Source organism: Pleurodeles waltl, chromosome 6, assembly GCF_031143425.1.
Source record: "Pleurodeles waltl isolate 20211129_DDA chromosome 6, aPleWal1.hap1.20221129, whole genome shotgun sequence".
Taxonomy (NCBI): domain Eukaryota; kingdom Metazoa; phylum Chordata; class Amphibia; order Caudata; family Salamandridae; genus Pleurodeles; species Pleurodeles waltl.
This window is the reverse complement of record NC_090445.1, coordinates 1,024,266,877-1,024,283,882: the sequence shown is the minus strand read 5'-3', so window position 1 is coordinate 1,024,283,882 and position 17,006 is coordinate 1,024,266,877.

The window sequence follows — 17,006 nt, the reverse complement described above, 5'->3', positions numbered from 1 at the left end:
CTCCCTCTCTGCAGCTGCCATCAAACATAGAAATGGAGAGATAATATCCCAGTCTACTCGAGTTAATGCCAAGCTAACAGATTCTAAAACTACTTTATTTGATCCTCCTGCCTATCTCTGCTAGCTTTATCTTTCTTCTTTCTTCTTTTCAGCCTGGGCTTGCTGTAAGAAATCATGATGTCAGACATGTTTAAATTGCTGCTGGCACTGTGAGGGAAGAAAAACAGCACTACTGTACCAGCCCCCTGCTTTATTTAATGACTCAGTTAGCATTTTTGCCACCATTTCATCTGCGCTGAGTTGGCAGTATGCAGAATGGAAGGAACAGCCCTGCCAAAGCCACGCATCTTGTGTTAGAGTAACGTATTTCCACTCATTTTCCTACATCATCACGCAAGCCCTGAAGTGCGATAAAAAACCTTCTTGTTCCAGTTTCTCAATTTGCTAGGTAAGCTCTGAGTAGTGTTTATAAAAGGCCACGAGGTGGCACTGGTGTTCATCGCTTGATTTTGCTTGCAAGAAAGTGTCACTCATAGTTGTTGAAGTGTCACTAATAATTACACTGAAATTTGGAAAATGTTACACATAGCAATATGAAACCTTGGCAGCTATGAAGGAAAATAATACAAAGTTGTTCCCATAAGCCATAGCAGCATTACCCAGTTCCTTTGCAACTGTGCACTACAGCCTGAGTGTAGGTGTGGTGCACAGTATTTATAGCGGTTGAGTCAGGGACTCCGTGGGACGTTTGTTTTCAGGTCTGCTCTTCGAGACACAACAGTGACAGCATTAAAACAATGCATAGCTAAAAAAGAAAAAAAATATTAAGCAACATCTAAAAGTCCCAGTAATATAGGGGCTCAGATTTAGGGGGGGCAGGCAGAAATATGGGCTGGCCTGCCTCCGCTGCTCCCCCTCCCCCCAATGGCTATGGCTGCACTCTGTCCTGTTCCGTCCTTGCATCCTGTGCTACTACACCCAGCACTGTTCCCCCATTGAACCTATTGCCGCAGTCTGTTCCTCTACACTCAAACATACACATATTGAACAAATAATCTATAAGTAAGGCTCCCACTTTTCTGGTTTTACTTGATTTTTACAGATAAATACTAAGAGTAACAACGTTTCCTGACTGTATTTATTTTTAAAAGTGGAAAAATAAGGAAAATTATGTTGTCGTGAGTGACTCTCCATGCTAACCTTCATGAATTCCAGGCCGCCAACTGACCAAATAGACACCATGGGGAGTTAAAATACAAGATGAGATTTCCTTAAACACAGGCTTATGGTAACATATATTTGTATGTAATGCCAATATTTATTCGTGATTGTGGTGTTTTTATTTATATTTGGGTGCTTAATTTGCTAAGAAGGGAAAGGCATCAAAGTATGAGTGCATGTTTATCAGTTAGATAAATGCTGAAGCATATCATTTTAACACCCCATCCCCATTTATTCTCAAAACATAAGATAAATATGGATAAATTCCAATAGGAGGGCCAAAAAAAAACATGGATAATTATGGATAGATGTGTTAAAACAATAAATATCATAAGACCTGGGTCCCTATCTATAAAAAGGTGCAGTTATCTTCATAAATATGATGTGGGGTATGTAGTGGGAACACTGTAGTTGGAAAATATTGGGTGACGTAGTAACTCTTAGGCAAGAATTTTGCTTTGTGGAATTATGGAATGATCTATATGTTTTATCATCGTTGGCTGTATGATGTAGTGGTGTTTAGGTTTTCTCCTCCAAGAAAAAAAATTACAATAATTAAAAAAAACACAAGTACAACAAGAACAATTGATGCAGCACATGTGAGCAAGGCTCCATGGGGCAGATTTAAGAAAGGTGCAGGCATAATGTGGCGCAAGGGTTTACAAAGTGGAGCAATCCATGCTTGAGCCACTTTATAAGTATGGCACGGGAAAAAGACCACCTTAGCGTAAAAAAATGACTTTAAGGCGGCGCCAATGTGGAGCATGGTGCTTTTAAATCTGCCTCCATGTTTGTGGAAAAATATGCATCTGCTAACGATCGTCACGTGCACCTCCATTCTCTGTCTTGCATAAGTCTGGTAGCATCTTTTCAATGTATACCAATAAAACGACTGGCATTGCCACTTCCTGTTCATTATTATTGGTCATTGTGTCCTTTATTGCCTTCACTTAACGAATCAAGGAACATCGCTACACCATCGATCGCCGTCGCTTTATTTTATTTATTGATGGAATATGAAGTCAAACACTGTATTCTCCCTTCTCTTTGTGTTATCAGATTTCTTTGGTTAAAAACACTTGCTGAACAGATTGATTGAGATGTTCTAGAAATTCAGCCAAATGAAGAAATGACACTGACCTCTCTAGCTGTCGCCCACTATCCAGTTGCTCACTAACACACATCATTTCGTTAAATTAGACTCCAATTAGGGATCTTTGCCTACTCACTGATGTCCGCTGTCATCATTCAGTTCTATTTTTCATTTATTTTTGTTGTTGTTCTTACTTAGCGCTTGTATAGCGCCCGTTCTGTCATTAGTGTAGCATTTCACCTCTTTTTGGTAGCTTGCGGTCTGATTTTAAAGATCGGCGTCTCATTCGTCTTTGTCATAGGGTGCTGGTTCTAAGGAAAATATATCAGGTTTAATGAATAACAGGGTTTGATTTTGGTGAATGAGAAGGGCTGTACTAAGGGGCATATTTATACTCTGTTTGCACCGGAATTGCGTCGTTTTTTTGATGCAATTCCGACGCAAAACTAACTCCATATTTATACTTTGGCATTAGACGCGTCTAGCGCCAAAGTCCATGGAGTTTGCGTCATTTTTTAGCGTGGACACCTACTTTGCGTTAATGAGATACAAGGTAGGCGTTCCCGTCTAAAAAATTGACTCCGAGGCATGTGCGCCGTATTTACACTCCCGGGCAAAATTCACGCCCGGGAGTGGGCGGGTCAAAAAAAATGACGTACGGCCGCTTTTGCGCAGTTTTTTAGCGCCTGGACAAGGCAGGCGTTAAGGGACCTGTGGGCTCGGAAGGAGCCCAGAGGTGCCCTCCCATGCCCCCAGGGACACCCCCTGTCACGCTTGCCCACCCCAGGAGGACACCCAAGGCTGGAGGAACCCATCCCAGGGACATTAAGGTAAGTTCCGGTAAGTATTTATTTTTTATTTTTTTGTGGCATAGGGGGGCCTGATTTGTGCCCCCCTACATGCCACTATGCCCAATGACCATGCCCAGGGGACAGAAGTCCCCTGAGCATGGCCATTGGGCAAGGGGGCATGACTCCTGCTAAGACAGGAGTCATTTCTATGGGGGTTGGGAGTCGAAAAAAATGGCGCAAATTGGGTTGAGGCAAAAAATTTGCCTCAGCCTGACTTGCCCCATTTTTTGACGCCCAAGCTCCATATCCCCCTACGCCGGCGCTGCCTGGTGTACGTCGTTTTTTTCCACGCACACCAGGCAGCGCCGCCAGCTAACGCCGGCTAACGTCATTGATTAAATACGGCGCCCGCATGGCGCTTCAGAATGGCGTTAGCCGGCGCTAATTTTTTTGACGCAAAACTGCGTTAGCGCAGTTTTGCGTCAAAAAGTATAAATATGGCCCTAAATGTCTTGCTCAGTTCTTCGGTTTTCACAGATGCCCGCAGCATGTCAAGCGCGCATAGGGCTAAATGGCTGATGTTAGCAAGCACTGCTGGATGCCTCTATAGCCAGTAACTTGCATATTTGGGCTGAGCTTGATGCCTGTTCAAAGTTTTGACTTAATGTGTCCTGCCCGAAGGTGGTGTGTGTTATGTCTTGGGGGAGGTGGGGGGGGCAGCACATTGACAACCAGCTAAAGGCAGAGACACTGTAGTTATGCAATTGTGAGACTGCAAAATTTTTCGCATGATTAAAGATCAACCGCATTTGCCATATAATACATCGTCTGCTGCTTAATCTGCAGAGTTTAAAAAAAAAAAAATTCCAGTTTAAACGGGTGGTAAATTAGTAAAACCATGGCAACAGGTGTTGCCGCACAGTGAAATACCCTTTGCAAAAGTTGACAGATCAGCTTTCTGTTGCCTATTGCTGTATTTGGGTGTAAAACCGATACTAATAAGGTGGAACTTATACCCAGACTATTGTAACATGTGTAAAAATGACAAAATAATAAATTAATCCAATCACAAAAAATGTGCCGAATATGCTGCATAATTTGGCATTTCCTGCTACATAATTAACTCAACCATGCTGCACAATGTGTCCCTCCTCTGCTGTATACTTCCAGCGACCCTCGCTAAAGGTCACGTCTGTATAGTGTTGTTTGGCCGTACAAAGCTCTCAAGAAAGGGTTCTGCAAAAGGTTATGTTCTTTCTGAGAGCTGCTGGGACCAATGACAGCCTTTTAGGGCAGATCTGAGCAGTGTTGTGTGCTTGGGTTTTGCCCTCTTCTATATCTTGTTCGACTAACCAGAAGCATCTCAATGAAATAGAAACAGAACCGTGATAGTCAAAGGTAACATATAGTAAAAAAAAATTGTCCATTACATTATGTCTCTGATTTAAACGTTGGAGAAGTGAGGAAGAGATATTAATGGTGAGAACAAAGAGTAGAAATAGACAGATACTTATCCATAGGTTCCAATTTTATGCATTCCACTCCCAGTAGCCTTTAAGGCCGTGGGTGTTACTGTTTTCTTCCTCTGTGAAAACCAGTTTGGGGGAGTTGGTGTAATTCCTCTTTTCATTTCCTAGAACTTTAGTGCAAAATGGAGTCCCAGGCGTAATGGGCATCAACAGATGACATTTCTTTGCTTTACAGGGTTGCAGATCTTCATTGCGAAGTTAGTTCAGGAAAGACTGATTTAAACAATTCCCTTTTTTGCGCTAATATGAGATAGGAACTCTTCAAAAAGACGTTAGTTCAGTAAAGACGGGATGCTTCTCTCTTGCGCTTGTAGTAGCTTTGCTGATCTCTCAGGTAATTACGCAGTTTCTTCATAGCTCCTGTGCCTTGTGTTTCCAGGTTTTACCACCTGATGTCTTCTCGTTGTAGAGTGCTGGGGTGAGTGTTACGGCTAATGCTGATCTGCGGTTGCGGCTCATCTTATAGAGGAGGATCACTTCTATCTGATATTTCGATGTCCAGGGTCAGTAAGCTCTCTGAGTTATTTAAACCATCGCCGTGGTTGCAGATGCATTTACCCACAGTCGGTGGATGACGTGAAGTATACTACTGATGATCTGCCATTTTCAGCCCAATACTGGATTCAAAGATCACTCCAGATGTCTAACTTACATGTTACAGTAGGCCAAGTATTACAGTGCCAATTTGTGGCAGACATCTACTTCTGTGTGCTGAGCATATGTAGGTTGCAGTTTGTCTCTTATTTATAACCTTCACTTGAAGGATGAATGAGAGTCAAAAGAGACTCCAAAGTTCCTTATTTTATATGCTATTATTTAGGGTATCCTAAGATGATAAAGGCAAGAAATGGGACTTGTGTGGGTTTATCTTGTCAAAATGTATGATTTTGCAAGCCTCTCAGGCAAAGATTGTATTTCCTCATTCATTCCGGAAAAGGGATAGTGATGTCACGTCCTCCTAAGGGGAATCCTGATGTGTGAGTAGTCTGTGTAGAGGTGTAATGGCAGATTGTGCTGGCATCATCGAGAGGGCAGACTTATTTATGAAATTAAAAAAACAAATGGGGATGATCCATGGTAATGGCCATGATATTTGTTCAGTTTCTGAGGTGAAATCATTCAGATTTGTTAATTATTATCTATTAGCAATGGTTGTATGACGGAGCCATGCATGCTATCACCATGCATGCTGTTACAATGCGACTGGTGCAACGCAGGTACCATTACCATGTATAACATTTAGCACGCATGATTTTACAACGAGTACCTTTTAGCACACATGCCTTTACAACAAAATTCATTGTAAAGGCATGAATGGTAAAGGCATATGTGTGGTAAAGATTTTGCAATTAAATGTAAGTGTTTTACAAGTAAGTATAAACCTCTCTCTCTCTCTCTCTCTCGCTCTCTCTCTCTATGTATATATATGTATACATAAATAAATATATGGAACACTTCAAGTCAGCGTATCCTTCCCGCACGAAACATCAGAGGTGCCAGTCTCCTGACGCGCGCCACTGTGTCTAATATAAAACACTTTCCTCCTACAATACGGAAGGACGGCACTCCACGAGCATTGAAAAAATAGTGATTTATTCACACACAGGAACGCGTTTCGGCGTCACCGCCTTTCCAAAGCAATGTGTTCAAGAATGGCGACACGTTTGTCAGCTGGTGCGAAGCGCAAGGGCAGACCGTCCCCTCAATTGAATTGTAAAACAAAAAGATTATGGCAACGCACTCTGTTGTTAAGGCTTATTCCTTCATTTAATCAGTGCAACAACCAGTGCAACAAACAATGCATTTCAACCAAATGGTCTTCTTCCAAGTTTTCCAAAACCGCCTGTCCCGGTGCCCACCCCCAGGACATAGCTGTTTGCTGTAGCTTGGCTGCAGCCAAGCTACAGCAAACACTTCAGGTTTTGACAGTGGGACCTTTAAAGCAGGACTCGCAGTCAAAATCCGAAGTTTCATCTCTGTCCCCTGCATGCGTGCAGAGGACAGATATGAAATGCTTCAGCAAACACAGAGCCCCTCATTCTGATTCTGGCGGGCGGCGGAGGCCGCCCGCCAGAATTCAGCCCTCCATAATACCGCTCCGCGGTCAAAAGACCGCGGAGGGTATTATGAGTTTTTCCCTGGGCTGGCGGGCGGTCTCCAAAAGAACGCCCGCCAGCCCAGGGAAAAACTCCCTTCCCACGAGGATGCCGGCTCGTAATCGAGCCGGCGGAGTGTGAAGGTGCGACGGGTGCTGTTGCACCCGTCGCGTATTTCACTGTCTGCCAAGCAGACAGTGAAATACTTGTAGGGGCCCTCTTACGGGGGCCCCTGCAGTGCCCATGCCATTGGCATGGGCACTGCAGGGGCCCCCAGGGGCCCCGCGACTCCCCCTCCCGCCATCCGGTTCCCGGCGGGAGAACCGCCAGGAACTGGATGGCGGGAGGGGGAGGAGGATTCCTGGGGGCAGTGGAAAACCGGCGGGAGACCGCCGGTTTTCCCGTTCTGACCGCGGCCAAAGCGCCGCGGTCAGAATGACCAAGGGAGCACCGCCGGCCTGTCGGCGGTGCTCCCGCCCCCGTTGGCCCTGGCGGATTGTATCCGCCAGGGTCAGAATGAGGGCCAGAGTTTCTATCAAAGCAGCCCCATGCTTGCTGAAGCATTGGCACTCCGGCAGAAGCCTTAAGGCTTCCCGCACAGTGCCAGATAGCCCATAAGGGCTTTTTGATAATAAAAAATAAATAAATAATAAAAGAGTAGGGACATCAGGGGAGCCCTTGAGGGCTCCTTCGCCGTCCCACATAGCCCGCAAATGGCTTGTGAATGTCCTTAAGGGCTCCCTCGTTGCCCGTGAAAGCCCATAAAGGACTGGAAAAAAAAACTAAAAAAAAGAAAACCCTATAGGTCAGTGTGAAGGTCGCAAACCTTCAAACTGAGCTAAGAGGGTTCAAGCCCAGCTGTACTCATTAACGTTTTTCTTTTTAATGAAAAAACTGTACCCTAAAAAAATATTAAATACATTTTTTTGTTAAATCCATCATAAATATTTCATTCTAAGTGTATGAGATATTAAAGCCTAAAAAAACTCTTTCTCTCCCACTTTTTTGTCTCTTTCTGTCTCACTTTCAATCAATTTCTCCCACTCACACACCCACTTAGATACCTATGCACCCACTCACAGACTCATTCAGACATGCTTCACCCACAGACCCACTCAGACACTCAAGCACCCATTCACAGACCAACTGACACCCTCATGCAGCCACTCACAAACCTGCGTACGCACTGACGCACCCACTAAAACACTGATGTATGCACTCTCACACCCAGACAGACAATCTGACAGCCACTCTCACCCCCAAATATGCCCTCTCACATCTATTCTCACACCCAGAGAAGCTGCGGCTAACTCCCACCAAGTATGGCGAAAGGGCTGTGCACAGCATGGGTTTCAGCGGCTGGAGGGTGTTGGCCGCAGGGTCTGGCAGCAAGCCAGGTCTTATGGGAAACCTCCTCTGTGCATCGGTGAAGGAAGAGCACGGTTGGGTGCGTATAGGGGGTTGGCCTCAGGGTTAAAATTACAGTACGTTTAAAAAAACATAGAAATTCACTGAAAAAAAAACCAAAGGTTACAGGGACTTTATAGTTAGGAAACAGAATTAAAAAACATAAAAATGCACTTAAAAAAAACAATTTAGTTCCACAAATTATGACATTCATGACATCTTTGATAACATTATTGAGAATGTCAATGTAATATCTGCAGTAAAATGTTTGATGAAAAAACTGTGCATGACTGGGGCTGAGTTATAGTTACCTTGCGGCATGAATTGTAGTTACTTGAGTTAACTCTCACTATAACTTGTGAATTTCTATGTTTTTGTATGTTTGTATGATTAAAATGTGAGGCCAACTATAACCTCCCTGTAACTTTTGTTTTTTTAAGTGAATATATATATATATATATATATATATATATATATACACACATATTTTTGTCTTTTGCTCCGAAAGCCAGTCCGCTACTCAGAAACGACCCACACCAGCAAAATCAGGTTCAGAGTTTATTCAAAAGCAGGAACACACAATGCATATTTCAACTGTACTTCGGTCTTGATCACGTGGCCATAGCAGTAGTACATCACAATTTAAAGAGCTACACCAGTAAATAGACACTAAATAAAAAACCCTTTGCCATGATTATTGCAATGTAATACCTTAAATAAGTCAATTGCACCTCAATATGCAAATTGAACAACAATCCGTTTCTCAGTGAAATATACCACATATCTTTACATTATGTTAATGTAATTATAAAACTGACAATCCCGCACTTCAGATGTTTAATCTCAGGCATGGCGGCATAGTGCCATAAATCAAAGGCAAATCAAATATAGTCATGAAACACCACTGAATTAAATTCATTCTTACACTGTAAATGTTTAAACATGATTGCCTAAAGACATCACTGATCCATCAAAGATTTTCAGCTTTAGTCTTTATCACTAACCCATTAGTTCCAATATTCCTATAGTAGGCAACAGCTGTCATAGTAAATGCCCTAGCACAACCACCATCTACAATGTATTGAACACATTCTTATACAGATATGGACATAGGCAAACATTCAAACAGCTTTTATATTTCCTTGATATATCTGTGATCTGGATTACTATCTAAAAAACAAAGAAAAAATGGCAAGTCTCAGTAGAAACTGCACATTACTGTGAAAATCAAACAACAAAACATTCATATATACTCTTGACCAACTGTTTCCAAATATACTATCTGAATGAACTGCTATCTAGATTACATTCCTTGTCACAATTCTTATTGCTTAGTCATAAATGGATTGACGACTCCTCATCAATATTCATCCCCATTGGGGTCATACTGCCTGATTCCAAAGTCAGCCTAGATTCAAGGCTTCTTAAATATCTATTTCCACCTCTAGGGGGTCTAGGTACTGTGTCCAGGCCAAAATATTTAGTTAGTCTCCAGTCACTAATGTGGTACTCATAGAAGTATTTGGCTGTATTGTATGTAAAATCATGATTTGTTATTGCACATCAACATTCTAATATATGTTTCTGCACTGGAAAGATTGTAGACCCAACATACATACATTTGTCACAAGGGCATACAATTACATATGCTACATGATCTGTATACATGATCAGTATTACACTTGTGGTAAATTTGGACTAAAAGTACAGGCTTTAGAATTATCACAGATTTTAAATTCTTTAACCTTATTTCAACCAGTGACTGATTAACAATAGCTTGATCCATCCAATGCCTGTTCTAGAAATGCTCCTGTAAATATTGGATCAGCAGAGAAGGTTGTAGTGATCTTCAAGTGATCTAGTGATACTACTGGTCCTGACTGACTCTTGTCAGGGGTTCTGAGTAGCTTCTCATACATGTAATTGCAATTATATTCTTTGCATGTGCCAATCTAAACCACAATTGCTTAGCTTATAGGAGAGGTGGATCTGTTTTTCCATTTTTATTCTTATCATGCTTGGCATTATCCCAATCTAGGAAGGTTAGTTACAAACACATAGAGTGTTTTAGCATTTTTGTGACTTATACATTTTTAGTTCTTGCTGCAGACATCTTTAGATGAAGCAGGACCTCATGTTATTATTTCTTCAAAAAAATGTAACAAGCAGTACAGCAAGTGGGTTTGAATCCAGCCTCCTCAGCTTATAGTTTATTTGTGTTTCCCATGGAGTCATTGGGAAGACTATGCATCATGGCCCTTGCATTTCATGGGTGGTGACAGAATCACTTTTGGGGACCCCATTAGTCTTTGGTAAAAGAGCTCAAGTGGTCTTTCACCCTCATTATGTGTACCACGAAATTTGATATGCAGATACTGTGGAGCCAGAAACAACATTGTTGGCTGGTATACAAATTTGCATCAATTAAGAGTTTTTCCCTTACCCACTTATGCCCCTGAGGAACAGTTGGGAAAAGCCCTGTTGGAGGACCCTGAATGGTTCCACCTGGACATCTGTGGATTGGCCCTTTACTCTGCTGACGCACAGACACCCTTCAAGTAGCCAGGACCTGGGAAGTGGAGAAGGAAGGGTTTTTGGCTTGCTGGCTGTAAAGGGGCTGTGGAAGCAAGTAGGACAGAGCGTTAAGAGAAGAGCTTAAGCACAAGATATATCTGAAAAGATAGCAGGAAAACAAAGCTATTACAGAACCTACTCTTTAGAGGCGAGGAGGACTGGAAAAAGTGCACCTGGTGGCTAGTACACACCACGAGTAGCAAAACAACACAAAATGAAGGAAATTGTACTTACAGGACTCAAGAAAAAAAGTACCCGCAGCTTTACCTTCATGGGACAGAGTGGGAAAAGTTACAGGTGACTCTCCACTGCAAAAATTCAAAATTACCCCCAGAGAAGACTAAACTCCAGGGGGTCAGCACATTCTCAGGAGGCTATTTAATCACTATGTAAGGGGTCATGTGTTGGGCATCTTTCTTGGGATCTCTTATGGCTCTGGGGACCCCATCTCCTTGGACCTGACACTGAAGATAACTGTTCCAGGGGACTGCATCTCTCTGGGACAGAAGTAGCCAAGATGGAGCACAGCTGCACTCCTCAAGGGATGATATTCCACCCCTGAGCTCCATGTCCATGTCTGTGGGGATTGTGGAGCACACCACTAACATTTCCCTGGGCTGGAGGCAGAAGAGTGGAGCCACCTTCTGTGAACCACATAAGAAGTGCTGTGCAATAGGAGGCAACATGAGGCTTGGGCATACACCGGATAGAACCGGAGGACCCGTGAGGCCTCAGTATTTAAAGGAAAACAAGGAAATGTCCAGATGGTAAGCATTTCCAAAAGTGGTGAGTCCACTCAGTCTCTATTCATATCAGAGGTGGAGAAGTACCCCAAATCCTCTGGGTCACCCAAAAATATGTATATCTGATTCTTGTGTTGCCCCAGTAGGAGCAAGGGCACCACTAACACCATTTTGGATTATCCAGGGGCTGCAGGTATTGCAGCAACCCCAAAAAATTGTTTTTTGCAAAACTTACCATAATTTTCACCAGCTGGTCAATATTAGAGGTGGTTGCGATTTAATAGAACACATAAATGAGCAGTAAGAAAAAGGGATGATGGTCCTTAAAAGTGATTAGCTTACACTGTGAACTGTGGGAGAAGTGAATCAGGAATCCATTTTGTTTCAGGGTCCATTTTGTAATACTCAATATGAGCTTGCAGAATGTTCAAAGGCCTGTTGACTGTGCTGAACTCACAGTGAACTTGAGTCTTAATAGATAAGTACATAATGATCAAACATATCAAACTGCTGCTCTGCTTTGTTTGCAGATTTCATAATTCTTTGTCTATATGTAGCCAGATGCCTGCTGTTGATGTTTTTATAAATATTAAGAAATCTTCAATGTGAGTCATGTCGGATTTGAAGTATAAATAATGCAGGATGCATCAAGCAGTTACAAAAACCTAAATAAACCTTTCCTCGGGAAGCAAGTCCCAAAAGGAGGCTGATTCCACTCTGCTACATTTCGTAAAAGTATTACTCTGTGCCCCTGCTTTTTCAAATGTCTGTACACACTTCCTCCTCCCTCTTTCTTCCCTTCATCCTTTCCTTCTGTGGTAATGCCTCATCTGGTTTCTCCTTTTTCTATCTGCACCTGCCTCACATGGTCCTTCATCATTGTCATTTCTTTTTCTATGCTGCAGCTGTCTTGCCTATCTAACACACGGTAGCCTACACCTGGGACAATAGTGGCCATCGTCGCATAATGCTTGCAATCTTGTATAAAATGGTGACCATCCAATTAATATTGATGTCAACTTCAATCATTATATTGTTAAAATGTAAGGCACAATAACATGTCTGATGGACTGGAAGTAAGTGATTTAAAGCTAAAATACATGTGCCCAAACAATACTAAATGGACCCACAACAAGCTCTCCATTGCCGGAACAAGAGTGCCAAATCCAAACCTAAAGCATGAAAATTCTCAAAACTAAAAGACATAAAAAATCATACCTAAAAGAGATAAAAATGTCTAAGTCGACAAGCAAAGCAGGCTAATAGACAGATCATCCAAAGAAGGCACATGCTGCACAGCAAGACACAACTTTGATGTACATTAAAAGAAGTACAAAATGCAATGGAAAACCAGTTACACATGTTAGAACTGGTCCAAATGACAATGACCAATTCAGCTCCATTTCTTCAAGCAAGGAAGCTCTGGAATACTGTATCATGCAGTCACGACACAACTAGGCTGGTCGTAGCTTCATTATTCTGCTTCACTGGTACAGCACAGCGTATCAAAAATAGCAGCAGCAGTGTACTGCCAATCAGAGCCAATGTAATAGGGAATCCACAAAAGACACTCAAAAAGAGTGAATGTATGGCTGAAGGTATGACTCCAAACATGGTCTGAAAGTTGCTTCCAAACCCAGAACCTCCAGCCTTAAAGAAATGCACAATACTTGCAGTATTAGATTAGTTAAAAATCCTGCTCACCAATTCTCCAAAATTATTGGGGAAGTTGTTATTTAGTAGGGGACTGCATCTCTGCTGATGATCTTACTAGTTGGAGGTCACAGGTCTCTCTGGCTGAAGTCCTAGTCACATGATTTTAAAACAACAGCACCTTTAGTCTGCTCAGCTTGTCAAAATTTACATTAGAAGTAGCAATGTGCGGCCACAAATCTTGTAATTTTATCTCTTGTGTGGGACAGAATAACACGTGGCCGAGCAAGTTAGCATTTGGGAAACCAAAATTCCATAGGCTATTCCAGGTTACATTCCATAGCAGCTTTGATCATTCAGCATAACATAAGTTCCATTAGAAAGTATCTAAAACACTGTACAAATCAAAGAGACATGAGTACCCTTCAGGTAGCATGCTAAATTCACAACACATTCATTGCGAAGGCTGTGCAAGGACACCTAGTTACAAATCATTGAATGACTAACAGTAGACTCACATTTGCTTCCGCTAAGAAAGAGCTCTGTTTCACCTTTAATACACTTGTAATCAAAAAACAACTCCCACACCTCGTAGACATAACTGTCTCCTAACCGCTCAATTCTGCTTCCTGCGAAATATTTTAAACATCTCGAGAACCAAAACGTGGACTTGGGCATATTCATCTCTCCATGTATTAACCATACTGCCAAGGGAATTTCTGCCACAGTAAAAGACAATTTCTCCAGCTTTTTGATGTTAAGTATGATGTAACTAGCTTCTTTTCTAGCCATTCTCTGTTGTTGTCTGGTCAACTTAAATGCAGTAAATAATTCAGTAGGATTAACGTGCTGCCAGGGCATGCAACCATTTTTAGGAACTTGCAGTGTCCAACCAAACTGTATGATAGATTGCACATGGCTTTGGGCATGATGTAAAAGGACATGTCATTCTGAATAATGTCTTTCGCAGAAGACACAATGTTATTTAAGGTGTAAATTCTGTTGGACAATGTGTTGATACCATTATCGACAACAACTGAAGCCTTTTCCATGGAATTCTTATCAATCTGCCTTAAACATTATCATTGTCGTTATATATGGCATACCAAAAATGTTTTGAGCGTGGCTTTCTAGGATCCAGCAAGAAATCTTGCAAGTCAAAGTCCTCTGAAAGGAGACTAAGATGTTCTTTGACATCTGTAAAGTGGAGGAACATAACCATTGTTGGCACAGTTTACCCACACTATGACCCTCATTATGAACATGGTGGTAATCACCACTCCGCTGGCGGTAGCAATTGCCAACAGGCTGGCAGTCCGTACCACCAAATAATGAAGCACATGACAAACAGCCAGCATCAAATCCACACACAATGGAAAGGCGGCATCCGCCCAACAAATAATGAAGCACAAGACAGCCATCAATTCCAGGGTGGGAACCATCACCATGCAAAGAGTTTTGGAAATGAACCAAATAAAAGGAAACACTCACCATAGGCACACACAACATGTCGAAGCAGACATGAAGAGAGAGTTGCAAATAATACCAATCCTGCTCCTTGCAATATACCTCCATGACCATGACTGCAGACGAAGACGACAACGGTAAGTACTGCAACCTAGTAAGCAAAGGAAGAAAGGGCACAGTTACACAACCATGCAACCCACCCTCCCTGCAACGCACTCCCAACCCCTCCCATCATCACAAGCCATACACACCAGAACAAGAGGTACTTACCTAACACAAGGCCAATATAAATTAATGCAAGATGACCAAGGCACACAGAGGTGTAAAGTCCAGCAAAGTTTTTAGGAAAAAGTATCCCTGGTAGTGTGAATCCAGAAGCGGAGAGAAAAGCGCTGATTCCAAGTTGGTGTTGAACAGTGTCTTTATTCTTAGACAGAGTTTGTCGTAGGTTAGTTTCGTCTTGCAGAAAACAGCCAACACGTGTTTCGTCACACAAGTGACTTTATCAAGGCTGCAAAACAGTAATCAGTACAGAATGGTATGTACAGTTGTTTAAAAAAGCCTACGTTGTGTCAACAAAAAATTAAAGAAACTAAAATGTGCCCGTGATCCGCTTCGTATATATGTATGAACATGCACACGCAAGTGAGTAAAGAGTGAAAGGCATGGCAAGCCGAGTGATCTCGTATGATCTCAGTTGGTTATGAAGTGAGAGCAAAAGAGATGAAAAGTGAATTAAACACCGGAGAACGTCTAGTAATGAGCGTGTAATAGTTAAAGTGCTAATAGTTGTGCATCAAAGGTAAAAACCATAAAGCATATGTGCTGAATTGTAGAGATGCAAAAGCGCGAGATGTTAGAGAGAAAAGAAATAACCCATAGAAGACTCCAATTAGGGGAAAAAAGATACGCCGTGCAGGGTGGAGAGGGAAGCGTGATAAGGATGAGTGATCCTAAGAACATACCTGGGCCCGTCCGGCCAAGGGAAATGTAACCGCAAACCGGTATGAAGGTAGGTAGTAAGTATGTACTGGGCCTGGCAAAGGTCAGTATTTAGTGGTCCAGTGATCGAAGATAGAGACAGGGAGGCCCTGATAAGCCTCCAGACATGGTCCTAAAACATAAGAGAGTCTGCAGTGAAAAAAAGGTTTCCGGGGTTGTCCATGAAGAGAACCCCTGTGGAGATGATATATAAGAAAAACAGGAGGGAACGGGGGCCTAACAGTAAGTGCTTGTTATTAGAAAAAAAATATTTTGGCAACTAGGAACGTAGATTATAAGGCATTTGTGGTTAACTGTAGGTGAAATACTGGTAATACAACAAAAGCTAGTTTGCGTCCAAATGGTGCAAGGTTAACCGTATATAATGAATATGTACATTAAGCAATGGGGAGGACTCGGTTATGAACGCCTGCTTCCATCCAAAGGTATCTGATGGAAACATAAGCAGCCACCTGAAAACGGGTACTCGTACAAAGTCTCGGTTTGCTTATTGAAAGGTGCACGCAGTCGGCGTTAAGAAAACCACTGTATACTGTAATTGTAAGACAGTGTATAGCGCAGGCAGCGAGGGTAAACATTGGGTGAGAGGGGCAAAAGGTCTCATACACCGAACGAAACGTCCGATTTGAGTCTCCAAGTTACCTGGTTAGAAAAATGCGAAGCACACCGGTCCGTCCGAAGAAACGCGTCTAGGGTCTGAGAGCCCCGCGCGTTTTTTATGAGCGGTCAATTGCAGCGAAATAGAGACAGGACTAGGCTGTCGAGCTGCTTTGAGCAAGTACCGTAAGTGCTGGGAAAAGAGGCGGCCATTTTGTAAAGGTGGAGTGGAAAATAAAAAATAGGAGCGAGAGAGTGGAAGAATAGCCGAGAGGCGCGAGTATCTCAGTTAAGCCAAATTGATCTAAGTTGTTTAAAGATCAAAAAAAGCGTGAAATTGTGAAGCATACTGATGCAAGTGAGGAGTGGAATGTGGGAATATGTTGGAAAAAGTGTCCCCAGATGGTTAGTATGACAAAGCAAAAAAACGGAATGGGTATATGATAATACCGTGGAGACAAACTGAAAGACCAAACAACAGGCACAGAACACCAAATGTCGTAGTTACATCCACGTATGGAGCATGTTTCCTCAGTGACGTATACACCGTAGTGTATACGATGTATAGTATGCAAGTTAAATATTACATGGTCAGACAACACAAAATAATGGTAATATTGTGAAAAAGCAATAAGTAGACTCTATAACACATATAAAACGACAGATTCCAAATAGTACAATTGTAGAGGGGGTTACAATCCAGATTGATAAGAAGGAGTACAACATAGACAGCAGGTGAGTCCAATTGGAAAATGCATGTCCATAAAAAAACTGTTAGATACAGACTTAATCAGATGTTCAATTAAACATAAAGCACTAGATGCAATTAAGTG